Here is a 17,415-nt window from a genome sequence, read left to right as displayed (position 1 = left end):
GAAGGACTGAAGAGTTGAACTTCAAAAATCTGAATCAAGGAAACGGAGCAAACCTTGCTCAAGATCCTATCCTTATTGCTAATAATAGGGATAGAGCTTTAAGATAGTATGTCGTGCTAGTATTTCATGATCTTAATCCGGGTGTTAGGAGACCTTAAATTGAGGAACAACAGTTTGAGCTGAAGTCAGTCATGTTTCAGATGCTTCAGACGGTGGGCCAATTCAGTAGAATGCCTATCGAAGATCCTCACCCACACTTAAGACTGTTTATGGAGGTGAGCGACTCTTTCAAGTTAGCCAGTGTTCTCGAAGATGCATTACAATTGAAGCTATAACCATATTCACTAAGGGACAGAGCTCGATCTTGGTTAAACTCATTGCCATTAAACTCAATTTCCACATGGCAAGAGTTAGCAGAAAGATTCCTTATGAAGTATTTCCCGCCTAGCAAGAATGCTAAGTTGAGAAACGAGATCACTGCTTTCCGACAAATGAATGATGAGTCCTTGCATACGGCATGGGAAAGGTACAAGGAATTATTACGAAAGTGCCCTCATCACGGAATCCCACATTGCATCCAACTTAAGACATTTTATAATGGTCTCAATGCTCACACAAGGATGTAGTGGACACGTCTACTAATGTTGCTCTCCTTTTTAAGTCTTATAATGAGGCTTGCAAAATCATTGAGAGGATTTCCAGAAACAATTATCAATAGCCAACCAATGGAGCAATGTTAGGAGGACGAGTCGCTAGAATACATGAATTAGACACTCTTACTTCACTCGCATCTCAGGTATCCTCAATATCATCAATGCTTAAAAATTTTACCACTAATGGGTTTAATAGTTTTGCAGCACAACCACCAAATCAATTTGAAAACGTAGCCTGTTTTTATTATGGGGAAGGGCATTTGTTCGAAGAATGTCCATCGAACCCAGAATCTGTGTATTACATGGGTAACCAGAACCAAAATCAAGGAAGGCAAGGGCTGCAATCCAATTTCTATAACCCATCATAGCGAAACCACCCGAATATTTTTCCTAACATAAAAAATCAATTTTTGAACCTAGGGGTAAAATGGTCATTTTGTGAAAGTTTAGAGGCAAAATGGTCAATTTGCCCAATTATGAATTCTCGAGTGTTTAAAGTAATATGCTCATGAGATGAATGAATTGTTATCATTTTAGATCAAGAATTACAAAAGCCGAGTCTACATTTTGGATACCGAGGTAAGTTGTATGTAAATAATACAATTACATTGTATTACATGTGTTTAAATTGATATAGCATAAATTTTTTGTTTGTGGAAATGATTATGTATGATGAATAATGAGATAGTAGAACTCCCATTCGAACCTTAGGAAATAAATCAGGTATTCATGCAATGACGTTCGGGTTATTTTGTATGCTCGTGTAAGACATATCTGGGACATGCATCGACCACATTATGAGAGCCAGTGTAAGACCTTGTCTGGGACATGACATCAGCATTGAGACGAGAGATAGTGTAAGACATGTCTGGGAGATGCATCAGCCTCGACACGTAAGCTAGTGTAAGGCATGTTTGGGACATACATTGGCTATGAGATGTGTCAGTGTAAGACCATGTCTAGGACATGGCATCAACACAAATATGTGAAAGCTAGTGTAAGACCATGTCTAGGACATCACGTCAGCCTCGATTTTGATAGTTAGTGTAAGACCATGTCTGGGACATGGTATCGACTTGATGGATGAGCTAGTGTAAGACCATGTCTAGGACATGGCATCGGCATTATACCCTATGTTTGAGGCTTAGTGAATATCCGATAGCTTTCCCAATTGTTCAATGGTGAGAGTCATAGTTTAAGTTAGACGAGAAAAGTATAACCATATTGTGAGTGGTAAAAGTACTCTTTGAAATGTAAGAGACGTAAGCTAAAAATATATTATGTGAATTGTGTTGGTTAATGATGACTTATGCCTGCTTTTGTATAATGAGCATGATGATGAATGGTATAGTTGTTTTTATATTTATTTGCATGCAACTTACTAGGTTTTATGCTTACCTTATTTCTTTCCATTTTCTTATAGTGTCGCCTAATTAGCTCGTGGATCAATGATCATTAGAGGCATCGATCTCACTATCAATCGAAGCACTTGGTATAGTTAGATCTATTTATTTTGATTATGACATGTATAGGACCCTGACTTTAGAATATTGTGTCATTGTTATTTGGCCAAATGTGTTGGCTTACTTTAGCATTTTGATTCATTTTTTATAAGGCCAGAGAAATGGCTAAATTTGAAAGTTGTTAAACAAATACAAGAGGTTATTTTAAGAATAGAAAATTGTTGGTTGTTTTAGTAAATATAAAATGTGTAAAGGCTTCAGATGTGGTTCTTGGATTGAGGACTCATACTATGATAATCTATAGCATGATGGATGCTGTTATTTTGAGTTTCAGGGTGGCAAAGGGCTTGGTAAATTGGCTTATGTTGTCCACACAGGTAGACAAACTGGCGTGTGTCTAGGTCGTGTGTGACATGTAACATCCTGATTTTCGGATTTATTCGCGGTTTTCAATATTTTGTAAAGACTTTAAAATTTTGTATTTGGATGTGGAATTAATATTTTGAGTAGGTAAATGGGCTTATAGAAGGCACATGTGTTGGCCAAAACCTGGTAGAATTTTTGAATTTTTGGACTTAGGAGTTAGGGGTTCTGGCTAAGTGGCCCTTAAGTGGAGTGATGGGTAAATTGCATCACAAAAAGAGCCTTAGTAAAGTGGCAAGGGTGACGCCACTAGGCTCCTAAAAAGGTGGCGTGTGGAGCATTGGGGAAGGCATGGGATCGATTCCCTGTGTTGACAAATAGATGCATTTATTTTTTAAGTGCAGGAGGGGTAAGTGTTGGAGTCCAAGTGGATTCTGCTAAAGGAAAGTTTGAACCAGTCCAAATGCTTGAATTAAGGAGTGATAAGGGGAGAGATTTAAGGGATTGGGTGAGAGACTGAGAGTTGGCCAAATTTAGGGAATTGAAGAGGGAAAATTCGGCAGAGGGTTTAGGTAATATTTCGGCACCTAGGGCTTTGTGAGGTGCCGTTTTCTTCTGCTCAAGCACCACAAGAGTTTTATTTTTCTCTCTTTTCCTCCCTAGCTGAAACTTTCACCTATCCTGTTCTTCTTTCTCTACTTTTTTCTCCAAAGCCGTCCATCAAACCTGCTATTCATCAGTACCTTTGCCGAAGTCGCAAAAGCCGAAATCCTGTGATCACTGCTTGTGCCGATTTCTTCAAAGCCAGGTTCTTTTATGTTCTTTTGTTTTTATTACATCTACAATTATATTTTCTTAATCCTAGATACCTGACGGCAATTCTACTTCAAGGTCATAGCCTCATATCGTCATCTCCTTCACCACCCAAAAGCCGAAAGTACCATTGGTTTAGGGGCTTATAGCCGAAACTTCTTCAACCCTTGGATTTGGGTTTTACCATTGTTCTAAGGATAAATATGCACCGGATTGCATGGAAATCAAGTAGGAGTAAGGGGTAAGTACTTATCATCTCAAATCTGTTCTTATTTTACGATGTTAGGAAAAGCCGATGTCCCTAAAAATTAGGGAGGCTGTCGATTTGAGCATAAGGCTTTAAGGGTTTGTAACTGATGTTTTCTTTCGGTGATTAGAGTCTTCTTAAGCATTGGATCAAAAGCGTGAATCATTGGAACAATCGGATTCGGAGCTAGCTATCGATTTTGGCAAAAAGGTAAGGGTTCAAAGGCTTTTTAGGAACATGGTTCGACTTTGGTTGAGCAAGTTTTGGTTTAGTGATTATGGTTTGTAAATAAGAATTGTACTAATCAATTGTAGGACATCGAAAGGGATCTCATTAGCGATCAATGTCATGAATCAAAAATTTAACACCCTTCCTTAGTTCAATTGGAAAAGCGTAAATGCCAAAATTTAAGATTTCATAGGCTTGTGAGTATGCGAATACTCTCAAGACATAGAGTAATTGTTAGATCTAGCACCGCAAGGTGGTAAGTAAGTTCGTGTGACATTTTAGCGTACTTCGGAAAAAGGGGCCAGATGGGCCAAAACTGGGCCCAATGGGCTTACGGACCAATATGGGTAAGATATGGGCAAATTAGCCTGTTAGTTAGATGGTGGAACCAAATTGCATAAAACTGTTGAAAATTTCTGAAGTAATTTGTGTAGTTGCTAAGTTACGAAAATGACCCCTAAAGAGCAAAATTACCGATGTACCCCTAGGGTTTAAATTAGTTAAACTACATGATTGATTAATACTGTATTGTACATGATATGCTTTATTAATATCTGTTGCATGGGATTAGGGTATTGATGGAGGAAGTATTGAAAGTGGTTCATCCATGTACTGGAGGCTTTGCCTCAACTTACTAATATTTGAGCAGCGTTGCTGCAACTGTGGAGTGTAGGGCTGGGTGGGTTGAGATATTCCCACATGGAATGTAGGGCTGGTACGGGGCAGTGTAGCGGCTGGTGGGTTGAGTAGTCTCCCCAGATGGGTTTGCATGCATTACTACTATTGTTACCTATGTTACTGAACTGGGCCTATGGGCCACACTGTTATGTTAAAAAGGGCTAAGGCCTTGCTACTGTGTTCTGAAAAGGGCTTCGGTCCACTGTGTACTGTTATCTGAATAGGGCTTAGGCCCAATGGGCTTGAGCTGATTTGGGCTTTGGATGGGTTTCAGATACACCGAGTTTTCCCAAACTCACCCTTTTTCCCTTGCATCCTTGCAGTGAGCCCTAGTTGGTGGACTTGGAGTCAGGCGGGATTCGGAGTGGCCACACGTTTTACGCAAATTCGTTTTCTTCGTGAACTAGATTTTCCATATTTTCGCTTATGGTTTTGGGTTTTTTTGTAATAAGGCCGCTAATTATTTTTATGGTTTGGGTTGTTTTTTATTATTTAATTCTATTATGTTAAAACCGATCTATGATAACTAACTAAATAAATTAGCTCTAGGACGCGTTTTGAAAAACATTAAGTGATTTCGAAATAACACGAATACGAGTAAGACTTTCGCTAAGCAAACGTTTTCAACCTTAATCACTTTATTAAGATGGACATAACCAAACGGTTTTCCCAAAATTATACGAGATGTTAGAGTGTGGCAATGGCAGTGTGCATGTCTAGGATTGGATCCAAAGGGAGCTTGGTACTTAAGTTGTCCGACGGACTCACCTCCTCTTCTTCCGGTTTCCTACCGGTGCATGACTTCGCTCACTTTAACCTACTTTTAAAAGTGTCTTTACAACACCAACTAAGTTTTTCCAAACTAAGTAATACGGAATGTTTTGAACGCTTCAATGTGGCGCATTAGATCCGGTCATAACGTCTAGGCCGAGTTTGGGGTGTTACATGACACACGACCAGCCCCATGGGCGTGTTGTCCGACCGTGTGTCCCCTGCACATAAAAATTTCAAGTCAGTATGCATGGTAGTAAACACACGAGCAGAGACATCACTGTATGTCTAAGCCGTGTGAAGGACATGGCCTAGCACACGAGCGTGTGCCTTGGCCATGTGACCCTTAAGGATTGTTGATGTCAGAAACAAAATGTCCAGGTTTTTAGACACAGGAGTGTGTCAGGCCGTGTGAAAACCCTTGTAGGTTCGAATTTATAATTTAATTCACACGGGCCACCAACACGGCTGTGTTATAATGAACACACGGGCGTGTTACCCTTCCATACGGGCGTGTGCCCTGTTTCAAGGTTATTTTTATTAAGTTAGGTTAAGGACCTGAGTTAGTTTCGAATGGTTTCCAATGAGAGTTTAGGGCCTACTAGGCCCATATTAAGGAGTTTTAAATAAGGTTAGAAAAAATTTTAAATTTGATCGAGTCTTGGTGACTTCGAAATGATTGTATGCATGTGGTTGAGTATAGTAATGCCTCGTGCCCAGTCCCAGCCTCAGACTCGTGTAATGGGTGTTACAATTAGTTCTATCAGAGCCAGGTTTAGTCAGTTCTAGGACTAACCTAGAATGAGTACGAGTCTAGCTATACATGCCATAGTTGTATATTGATAGTGTGACGACTCCTGACGATTATAAATTATGTTTTTCATATAGTAAATGGATCCTGACATAGCTACGACGGATGATGTAGAGAGTAATGCACCGGCTCCCGCTGAAGGGACCGTACGAGTAGACAGTGAGCCTATGATACTGAGTGAGGGCGGACAGTCTAGTGAGGCTTATCTCCACATGATGAACGCTTGGTACACAAAGTTTGTTTGTATGAATCTGAACATTCCACCTCCCCCACCTTCTCTGATTCCTCAGCATGCCCCTATAGCTTCGCAAGGGGTGGAGTTGTTTAGGATAGAGAAACCCCCAGTAGATAGGATACAAAAGCAAGCGGCTGAGGAATTTTGGGCTAAGATTGATTATGAACCGAAATGAGCAAAATTTTGGTTAGAAAATGCCATGTGACATCCCTAATTTGACCCTAGTCGGGAAGTGGTGTCGGGACCATTAAACCGAGTCTTATAAGTAATTAAAAGTTATATTCTATGTTTATGATGTTAGCAAATGCATGTGTGAAAGTTGCATGCATTAATTTGATCATTTCTATGTGAATTTATTAAGATGGACTTATATGAAACATTGTTGAAAGGTGATAGGCCAATCTTCAATGGTCTAATAGTATATGCATGCAAAAGAATGGTTTTGCATGTCAATTTACCCAAAGAGAAGGAAGTGGCCGCCATGGTGATGAAGATGGGCAAAAGAAAACATGTCTTAAACATGTTTTGCTAGTGGTGGATGTTAGAAATAATAAAATAAGAGCATGGGTAAAGAAATGAAAAAAAATGAGTGTGGATGCTTTCCCCCCTTGTACCGTACATGAGAGAAACAAAACAAAGAAAAAAAAATTTTGTTCATCTATTTTCACTCTCCTTTTGGCCGAAAATACTAAGGATAAGGAAGGAGTTTTGCTTCATACTTGGTTTGGAAGAGGATTAGGAAGAGGTTGGCTATACTTGCATCAAGAGTAAGGTATGTTTGAGGTTGTGCCATGAGATTCATGCATGTTTTGGTTGCTAGATTGATGTTCTTGTTAGCCCATGGTTCAAATCTTTGTTATGTCATGGGAATGAAATTCGCCCAAGTGAATATGGTGATAAAGCCATTGCATGCTAAGTGTGAAGCTTGATAATGATGCATGCAAAGATGGATTGTCTACTCTTGAAATTTCTTTGTAGCCATCTTGAGTAAGACTTTGAGTTTTCTTTTTGTTTAACCATGATTGAAGTTGAAAGGGCATGATTGTGATGTATTCGCCATGATGCATTCATGAGCACGGTTCATGCTTCTTGCATGATAGTTAAAATTTGTGTTTTGGATGGCTATGGGCACCTTGAAATTGACCATGCACATATATGTATATATATGTTTGCACATGATGTTTTGGTTATGAAGTAAGTGATGAATATGTTTGTTTAAAGAAGAAAATGTTGAAGAATGTTTGTGAAATTGCAAGTATAATCGGCCATATGAGTGCTTGATGCTATATTATAAGTATTGAGCCACAATATGTAAAACATTAACTAGTAAAATGCATGCTGTTTTTTTGTGTGGTATTAAGTGGATAATTGGCCTCAAATTGGACATGTATATTCGGCCTTAGGTAGCCTATTGATGGCCTTAGCTTTTCCTTGATGCTTGAATGAATTGTATTGAATTGCTTGATGTAGTATAAAATGTGCATGACCATTGTGTATTCAAGCTAAAGGGTGGCCATATGACCATTTAAACTCCTTGTCATATTTGGCCATAAGCTAGCATAATGAGGTTTTAATAAATTAAATTTGTTTGAATTAGCTCAAGAGCTTAGAGGGCCACAATTGGACAAGGGAAGGAAAAGTGATCGAATAGCCGTAAAAGCCGCTCGACAACATCCGAGGTAAGTCCTCAAGAAGTGACCCTACTTGAATTATGTGAAATGAAATATGGATGTGTAATGATTATCGATTTATGTGTGTATGAGTATTTGAATGATACCCGGGCTAAGTCCCAAGGCGATTATGCTAGTGATTACCTTTGTGTTTGAGCCTTAGTAACGAAAATGAAACATGAATGTCTAATGATTATTGATGTATGTGTGCATGAGCAATTGAATGATATCCGGCTAAGTCCCAAGACATTTATGCTGGAAATTATATCCGGTTAAGACCAAGGCAATTGTGCTAAGCGGCTACATCCGGCTAAGACCAAGGCATTCGTGCAAGTCGTTCTATCGGGCTAAGACCAAGGCATTCGTGCACGTGGTTATATCCGGTTGTATTCAAGAAGCTTGGGCTGGAGGTGAGTGTTGGTTGCTGTAATAAATTCAATTAGTACGCTCGAAAAGCCCAAAGAATAAGGTATGTTTATATGTGCATTGGAAAAGTCGACATGTTTGAGCAACATTCGCTCAATCGACTAACGAATATCAACTATTGAAGTGGTTGATACCTTGTGAAAGTATATAATGATGAAGTGTGAAGTAAGAATGATTATGTGAATGTGTATTAATGAAATGATGCATTTGGCTGAATGTATTGCTTTAATTAAAGCTGATTTTATTCCTTGAGACTTACTAAGCATAAAAATGCTTACCCCGTTGCTTTGGCTCTCTGTTTTATAGATTTTGCTCGATAGCAAACGGATTCGGATCATTAAAGTCAAGTCATCTACACTATCAAAGCCTCCATTTTGGTATAATTTTGGTTGAACTTTGAAATGGCATGTATAGGACTACCCCTTGTCGGTTCAATTGTGTTGTGATGTATATGTGTACGGCCATGCGAAAATGGCTCGTAGAAGTCAAGTACTGAACTTAGACCATTTGTGATTTGTATATATATATATGGTTTCATGATGTAATTATGGATTGGAAATGGGAGTGTTGGTCACATGATCAGCCATTGAATGGCTAAAATGGTCATAGGTGAACCTATGTATGGCAAGACTAGTTGGATCATGGAGACTACAAATAGATAAGACCTACCTTGAAAACAGATGCTGGCAGCAGCAGTGTAGTGGTTTTGAAAAATCACCAAAATTTGTAGGAATGGTATTAAATAGTGAATAAGTTATGTAAATGAACCTTGATGAGTCTACTTTCATATGGAAGAAACGAAACGGTCATAGGAGTTACATGTTAAGAGATATTAATGCTATTGTGAGACAGGGCCAGAACGGTTTCTGGGTCCCCTGTTGCAACTTTAAAAATTTACTATAAATTATCCAGAAAGAATCAGGAGTCATTACTTATATTTACAGATTCCATTTTGAGTCTAGTTTCATTAGAAACAAACGGCACCAGTATTAAAGCCCTGTACAGAGAGATATTCAAGTTGTAACGCGCAAAGGTCAGAGCAGTCGATCTCTGTAACATGGGTGACTTTAACTAATAAACTGTACCAATTGGCCCGACCAAAAATTCTAGAAATAAATCCATGGATGGATATATGAGTCTAAATTCAGGGAAAATTTACGAAAACAGTTTCCAAGTTTTGAAACTCGAGATATGATTTTTAAGGCGACAGTGACGCAGTTTTCCAGCCTGACTGGAAATGTCAAATTGATGGGCGAAACATGTGGGTTTGGCTTGTTAACCCCTCGTGTCCGACACCGGCGATGGTCTCGGGTTCGGGGTGTTACAATTTTATTGGTATCAGAGCCACGGTTTAGTCGATTCTAGGACTACCGTGATGTGTTTGGGGTCTAGCTATACATGCCATTAAATGATGAATCGATAGTGTGGTGATTTCTGACAATTTGACTTTGTGTTGTTTATAGTAATGGATCCCGATCCCAACCGAGCGATAGCTGATGATGTGGAGAGTGTGGCGCCTGCTCCCGCGCAAGGGACAGTGCCGGCGGACTCTCAACCTATGGCCAGCAATCCGAATGATGAGGCTAGGCAAGCCTTTTATAGTGTGATGAATGAATGGTTTAACCAATACATTCGAACTAACACTACTGTTCCACAACCTCCATTCCCGACAAATGCAACCTCAAGACCTACAATACCTTGAGAATCGACCAAATAAGGTCAAGTAAGCCCCCAGTCGATAGGATTCGAAAACATGGGGCCACTTGAATTCAAAGCTACGGATGATGATGATGCCGAGCGAGCTGAATTTTGGTTGGACAACACTATCCGGGTGCTCGATGAGCTATCTTGTACACCCGATGAGTGCCTAAAGTGTACCATCTCCTTGCTACGCGATTCCGCCTACTATTGGTGGAGTACTCTGACTTCTGTGGTGCCTAGAGAGCAAGTGACTTGGGAATTCTTTCAAACCGAGTTTGAAAAAAGTATATCACCGAGATTCATCGACCAAAAGCGAAGGAATTTCTTGATCTTAAGCAAGGTTCTATGTTAGTTACCGATCACGAACGAAAATTTGTGAGGCTTAGCCGACGCGCGAGAATGCATTTCGTCCAAAGCTATTATGTAAACGCTCGAGGATGGGCTGAATGATGATATAAGGATGTTCGTTGGCATTCTCGAAATAAGAGAGTTCGTAGTACTTGTTGAGCGAGCTTGTAAAGTCAAGAGCTTAGAAAGGAGAAACAAAAAGTCGATGTGGGAACCGGAGAATTTCGAAGAGGTCCTCGGAAAGTCTCTTCAACAGCATCGAAGAGATTTCGAGATGATGTGAGCCGGTCTAGAGGCGCCGGGCTTTTCTAGATGAGGACGCGATCGACCCCTGTGACCACACGAGTCACTTGATCGTGATGGTGGAAATGATCACGAGAGAGGGCGAGTGTCCGCATTGTGGCAAATGGCATTCGGGAGCTGTTGGTTCCGTGATTGCTCCTGCTATAAGTGTGGATTGGCTGACCACTTTATGAAGGATTGCCCGAGGATGCTTGAACAAAATGTAAGTCAAAGTGGAAACCCGGTGCTACCATCGCCGAGGTAGGCCACCTAGAAATATGGGCAATGTCATGGCGGTCGGAGAGGATCTAGAGATGCTACCATCGATCCGAGGCTCGTGCTCTCGCTAGGACTTATGCCATACGCCGCACGCGAGGATCTGCCTCTCCGGATGTCATTACCGGTACTTTCACTCTTTTCAATACTAATGTGATTGCTTTGATTGACCCCGGTTCTACTCATTCTTATATATGTGAAACCTTAGCATCCAAAGAAGACTTTGCCTATTGAGTCTCATCGAGTTTGTAATTCGGTGTCAAACCCTTGGGTCATTACGTGCTTGTCAACAAAGTGTGCAAGAAAAGTCCCCTAGTGTTCCGAGGTTCTTGTTTTCCCATGAATTGATGCTTTTGCCGTTCGATGAATTGACGTTATTCTTGGTTTGGATTGGTTGACCATGCACGATGCGGTTGTAAATTGCGAAAGCAAGACTATCGATTTGAGGTGCGCGAATAATGAGATAATTCGGGTTGAGTCTACGGACTTAAAGGGTTGCCACCGTAATATCGCAATGTTGGCCCGAAATATGTAAGAAAAGGGTGCGGCGTACCTTGCGACGTGCTCGATGACAAGGAATCGAAAAGAAACTGAATCTGTGCCCATGGTTTGTGAATACCGGATGTTTTCCTTGAAGAATTGCCGGGTTTACCACTGTTCGGAAATAGATTTTGGCATCGAATTGGTACCGGTACCACTCCAATTTCGATAGCTCCGCATCGTATGGCACCAATGTAATTAAAGGAGTTGAAAGCTCGGTTGCAAGAATTGGTGGATAGAGGTTTTGCTCGCCGAGTTGTTCGCCTTTGGGTGTGCGGTGTTGTTTGTGAAAAGAAGGATGGAACCATGAGGTCGTAGATCGACTATCGTCGACTTAATAAAGCGACGATAAAGAACAAATATCCGTTACCACGTATCGATGACTTGTTCGATCAACTAAAGGGAGCCTCAGTGTTCTCGAAAATAGATTTGAGATCGGGCTATCATCAATTGCGAATCCGAGATTCGGACGTACCCAAGACCGCCTTCAGAACGAGATATGGTCAGTATGAGTTCCTAGTGATGCCGTTTGGGCTTACTAATGCCCCTGCGGTATTTATGGATTTAATGAATCGGATCTTCAGACCATATTTGGATCGATTCGTAGTCGTGTTCATTGATGACATCTTGGTCTATTCAAGGAATGAGATCGAACATCTTGAACACACGAGGTTAGTCTTTGCAAATTTTACGGGATAAGCAATTATATGCTAAGTTCAGAAGTGTGAGTTCGGTTAAGAGAGGTTAGCTTCTTGGGTCATGTGGTATTCAGACGGTATTCGAGTTGACCCGAATAAAATTTCAGCCATACTTAATTGGAAGCCTCAGAAATATTCTCGAGGTTCGACTTTTTGGGGCTTGGTTATTACCGACGATTTGTAAAGGTTTCTCAACGATAGCCACGCCGATGACGGAAGCTACTCCAAAAGGATGTTAAGTTCGAATGGACGGAGAAATGTCGAAAAGTTTCGATCAATGAAAACTTATTTGACTGAAGCCCCAATTCTAGTGCAACTCGAATCCGGCAAAGAGTTTGTCATCTATAGTGACGCCTCCCTACTTGGGTTAGGTTGTGTATTGATGCAAGAAGGTCGAGTTGTGGCCTATGCGTCGAGGCAATTAAAGCCACATGAGAAAAATTATCCGACCCATGATCTCGAATTGGCCACCATCGTATTCGCCTTAAAGATTTGGCGACATTACTTATTTGGTGAGAGGTGCCATGTGTACTCGGATCACAAAAGTCTCAAATATTTGATGACCCAAAGAGACTTAAATCTGCGACAAAGACGTTGGCTCGAGCTGTTAAAGGATTATGAGCTGGTCATTGACTATCACCCGGGAAAGGCGAATGTGGTTGCGGATGCCTTGAGTCGTAAATCATTATTCGCTTACTGAGCGATGAATGTGCACTTGTCTGCTCGATCCGACGGTGTGTTAGTAGCTGAATTGAAAGCCAAACCATTATTGATACATCAAATTCGAGAAGCTCGAGAAAGTCGACGACGAGTTGGTCGCAAAACGGCCGAGTGTGTTCGAACAAGGACTCGAGTTTCAAATCGATGATGACGATTGTTTGAGGTTCAAAAGTCGTCTGTGTGTTCCAAAGAATTGAACTCATTTCGATAATTCGAATGAAGCCCATTGTAGCCGAATGGCAATCCACCCGTGGAGTCTGAAGATGTACAATGATTTGAAACGTCGGTTTTGGTGGCATGGTATGAAACGAGACATCTCCGACTTTGTTTGAGATGTTTAATATGTCAACAAGTGAAAGCGGAACATCAAGTGCCTTGAGATTACTTCACCAATCACGATACCCGAGTGGAAATGGGATCGAGTCACAATGGACTTTGTATCCGGACCGCCATTGTCGCCGAGTAAGAAGGATGCGGTTTGGGTCGTGGTAGATAGATTGACTAAGTCGGCTCACTTTGTCCCCGTACATACGGATTTTTCAATGGACAAATTAGCCGAATTGTACGTTCTCGATTGTGAGATTACACGGGTGCCTATTTCCATCGTGTCGGATAGAGATCCGAGATTTACCTCGCGATTTTGGAAAAAGTTGCAAGAAGCTTTGGGTACCAAGTTGCATTTCAAGACCGCCTTTCACCCCAAACCGATGGTCAATCCGGCGGATAATTCAGATACTTGAGGATCTGTTGAGATGTTGCGTCCTCGAGTTTAGTGGTTCATGGGAATGGTATTTGCCGTTGATTGAATTCGCTTACAACAACAACTTTCAATCAAGTATTAAGATGGCACCCTACGAGGCTTTGTACGATCGTAAATTCCGTACACCATTGTTTTGGACCGAGCTCGGTGAAAGCAAGATTTTCGAGGTGGATTTGATTAGAGATCTGAATGAAAGTGAAAGTAATCCGTGAAAGTCTGAAGATAGCCTCCGATCGTCGAAGTCGACGCGGATCTGAAGCGTAAGGATATCGAGTATCGTGGGTGATAAAGTGTTTCTCAAGGTATCGCCTTGGAAAAGATACTCAGATTCGGCCGTAAGGGTAAGTTGAGCCCGAGGTTCATTGGGCCATATGAGATATCCGAGCGAGTCGGTCCAGTGGCATATCGTTTGATTTTGCCCCCTGAACTCGAAAAGGTTCACGATGTCTTTCATGTTTCAATGCTTGACGCTATAGATCCGATCCATCGCACGTGATTAGTCCATCAAAATTGAAATTCAAGCTTATATGAATTATGAGGAAGAAACCGATTCGTATCCTATCACGGGAAGTGAAAGAGTTGCGAAACAAGCGGGTTCCGCTAGTGAAAGTGTTATGGCTCAAGCACGGGATAGAAGAAGCTACTTGGGAGACCGAGAACTCTATGAAAGAGCGATATCCAAACCTATTTACAGGTAAGATTTTCGGGGACGAAAATTTCTTAAGTGGGGGAGAGTTGTGACATCCTTAATTTGACCCTAGTCGGGAAGTGGTGTCGGGACCATTAAACCGAGTCTTATAAGTAATTAAAAGTTATATTCTATGTTTATGATGTTAGCAAATGCATGTGTGAAAGTTGCATGCATTAATTTGATCACTTCTATGTGAATTTATTAAGATGGACTTATATGAAACATTGTTGAAAGGTGATAGGCCAATCTTCAATGGTCTAATAGTATATGCATGCAAAAGAATGGTTTTGCATGTCAATTTACCCAAAAAGAAGGAAGTGGCTGGCCATGGTGATGAAGATGGGCAAAAGAAAACATGTCTTAAACATGTTTTGCTAGTGGTGGACGTTAGAAATAATAAAATAAGAGCATGGGTAAAGAAATGAAAAAAAAATGAGTGTGGATGCTTTCCCCCCCCTTGTGCCGTACATGAGAGAAACAAAAACAAAGAAAAAATTTTTTTTTATTCATCTATTTTCACTCTCCTTTTGGCCGAAAATACTAAGGATAAGGAAGGAGTTTTGCTTCATACTTGGTTTGGAAGAGGATTAGGAAGAGGTTGGCTATACTTGCATCAAGAGTAAGGTATGTTTGAGGTTGTGCCATGAGATTCATGCATGTTTTTGGTTGCTAGATTGATGTTCTTGTTAGCCCATGGTTCAAATCTTTGTTATGTCATGGGAATGAAATTTGGCCCAAGTGAATATGGTGATAAAGCCATTGCATGCTAAGTGTGAAGCTTGATAATGATGCATGCAAAGATGGATTGTCTACTCTTGAAATTTCTTTGTAGCCATCTTGAGTAAGACTTTGAGTTTTCTTTTTTGTTTAACCATGATTGAAGTTGAAAGGGGCATGATTGTGATGTATTCGGCCATGATGCATTCATGAGCACGGTTCATGCTTCTTGCATGATAGTTAAAATTTGTGTTTTGGATGGCTATGGGCACCTTGAAATTCGGCCATGCACATATATGTATATATATGTTTGCACATGATGTTTTGGTTATGAAGTAAGTGATGAATATGTTTGTTTAAAGAAGAAAATGTTGAAGAATGTTTGTGAAATTGCAAGTATAATCGGCCATATGAGTGCTTGATGCTATATTATAAGTATTGAGCCACAATATGTAAAACATTAACTAGTAAAATGCATGCTGTTTTTTTTGTGTGGTATTAAGTGGATAATTGGCCTCAAATTGGACATGTATATTCTACCTTAGGTAGCCTATTGATGGCCTTAGCTTTTCCTTGATGCTTGAATGAATTGTATTGAATTGCTTGATGTAGTATAAAATGTGCATGACCATTGTGTATTCAAGCTAAAGGGTGGCCATATGACCATTTAAACTCCTTGTCATATTCGGCCATAAGCTACCATAATGAGGTTTTAATAAATTAAATTTGTTTGAATTAGCTCAAGAGCTTAGAGGGCCACAATTGGACAAGGGAAGGAAAAGTGATCGAATAGCCGTAAAAGCCGCTCGACAACATCCGAGGTAAGTCCTCAAGAAGTGACCCTACTTGAATTATGTGAAATGAAATATGGATGTGTAATGATTATCGATTTATGTGTGTATGAGTATTTGAATGATACCGGGCTAAGTCCCAAGGCGATTATGCTAGTGATTACCTTTGTGTTTGAGCCTTAGTAACGAAAATGAAACATGAATGTCTAATGATTATTGATGTATGTGTGCATGAGCAATTGAATGATATCCGGGCTAAGTCCCAAGACATTTATGCTGGAAATTATATCCGGTTAAGACCAAGGCAATTGTGCTAGCGGCTACATCCGGGCTAAGACCAAGGCATTCGTGCAAGTCGTTCTATCTGGCTAAGACCAAGGCATTCGTGCATGTGGTTATATCCGGTTGTATTCAAGAAGCTTGGGCTGGAGGTGAGTGTTGGTTGCTGTAATAAATTCAATTAGTACGCTCGAAAAGCCCAAAGAATAAGGTATGTTTATATGTGCATTGGAAAAGTCGACATGTTTGAGCAACATTCGCTCAATCGACTAACGAATATCAACTATTGAAGTGGTTGATACCTTGTGAAAGTATATAATGATGAAGTGTGAAGTAAGAATGATTATGTGAATGTGTATTAATGAAATGATGCATTTGGCTATGTGAATGTATTGCTTTAATTAAAGCTGATTTTAATCCTTGAGACTTACTAAGCATAAAAATGCTTACCCGTTGCTTTGGCTCTCTGTTTTATAGATTTTGCTCGATAGCAAACGGATTCGGGATCATTAAAGTCAAGTCATCTACACTATCAAAGCCTCCATTTTGGTATAATTTTGGTTGAACTTTGAAATGGCATGTATAGGACTACCCTTGTCGGTTCAATTGTGTTGTGATGTATATGTGTACGGCCATGCGAAAATGGCTCGTAGAAGTCAAGTACGAACTTAGACCATTTGTGATTTGTATATATAATATATGGTTTCATGATGTAATTATGGATTGGAAATGGGAGTGTTGGTCACATGATCAGCCATTGGAATGGCTAAAATGGTCATAGGTGAACCTATGTATGGCAAGACTAGTTGGATCATGGAGACTACAAATAGATAAGACCTACCTTGAAAACAGATGCTGGCAGCAGCAGTGTAGTGGTTTTGAAAAATCACCAAAATTTGTAGGAATGGTATTAAATAGTGAATAAGTTATGTAAATGAACCTTGATGAGTCTACTTTCATATGGAAGAAACGAAACGGTCATAGGAGTTACATGTTAAGAGATATTAATGCTATTGTGAGATAGGGCCAGAACAGTTTCTGGATCCCCTGTCGCAACTTTAAAAATTTACTATAAATTATCCAGAATGAATCAGGAGTCATGCCTTATATGTACAGATTTCATTTTGAGTCTAGTTTCATTACAAACAAACGGAACCAGTATTAAAGCCCTGTACGGAGAGATATTCAAGTTGTAACGCGCAAAGGTCAGAGCAGTCGATCTCTGTAACATGGGTGACTTTAACTAATAAACTG

At 40.2% G+C, this 17,415-nt stretch overlaps 1 non-coding gene across 1 annotated transcript; it reads right to left on the bottom strand.

The window, feature by feature from the left end:
* Positions 1 to 458: 458 nt before the first annotated feature.
* On the bottom strand, positions 459 to 565 carry LOC128283204 (small nucleolar RNA R71). The gene has a single exon (XR_008273546.1). It is a non-coding gene; the product is annotated as a small nucleolar RNA R71 (small nucleolar RNA).
* Positions 566 to 17,415: the final 16,850 nt, after the last annotated feature.

Source organism: Gossypium arboreum, chromosome 10, assembly GCF_025698485.1.
Source record: "Gossypium arboreum isolate Shixiya-1 chromosome 10, ASM2569848v2, whole genome shotgun sequence".
NCBI lineage: Eukaryota > Viridiplantae > Streptophyta > Magnoliopsida > Malvales > Malvaceae > Gossypium > Gossypium arboreum.
Note: the sequence above shows the minus strand (reverse complement) of the source record. Positions and strands in the feature narration are given on the sequence as shown.